Consider the following 744-nt stretch of genomic DNA (forward strand, 5'->3'; position numbering starts at 1 on the left):
CAAACCCAACACAACGACAAGAAGACAAACATGGAACAATACTCTTATTACACTATTTATTAATCTGTGTTAATGTTCTAACTGGAGCACTGTATGTGTGCCACTTGAAGCTGCTGCCTGTGTAGAGCGTCTCAAATCACTCACTAATGAGTGTTTATTAGCTGTAGTAGATTTGAAAGAGCGAGACTGACTGGAGGATGATTATGAATCATAATGATGTGCCATATAAACACAAATGCACAAATGCAAATGTATATTTCAGGGTAGTGTGCTGCATAATAAACTACAGGAGGAACTAGTTCATGACTGAAATGCCTTAAACATCTGTTACTCTCATGTGGTTCACACTGGATTGAGAACTTTACCATAACTGCAGATTTGAATGAATCCGTTTGCTGTCTCTTCATTTTCTTTTCACTCTCGAGTTTTTTTTCTGTTCCTCTGAGTAAATGAGACTGAAATCTCTCCTCAAACGGATGTAAAGATGAGTGAAATACAGATGGGACACAGATTAAACCTTGCAGATGTTTGAAAGCAGCTGTGCGAAGCTTCCTCAGTTAATTGTCCTGTTTCGTTTGAGCGTCTTTTGTTAATCTTTCCTGTCCAAACAATCTCTATTTTATTGGCACTTTTAGCTTTACCTCTAATTATCATAAAGTTTGTAGACAAAAATTCTAGGTGCATTTTGAATGTACCTGCCAAGCAGTGGTGGAAAGAGTACTGAAAATTTGTACTTAAGTACAA

Source organism: Sinocyclocheilus grahami, unplaced genomic scaffold (assembly GCF_001515645.1).
Source record: "Sinocyclocheilus grahami isolate Dianchi unplaced genomic scaffold, SAMN03320097.WGS_v1.1 scaffold5212.1, whole genome shotgun sequence".
Classification (NCBI taxonomy): Eukaryota; Metazoa; Chordata; class Actinopteri; order Cypriniformes; family Cyprinidae; genus Sinocyclocheilus; species Sinocyclocheilus grahami.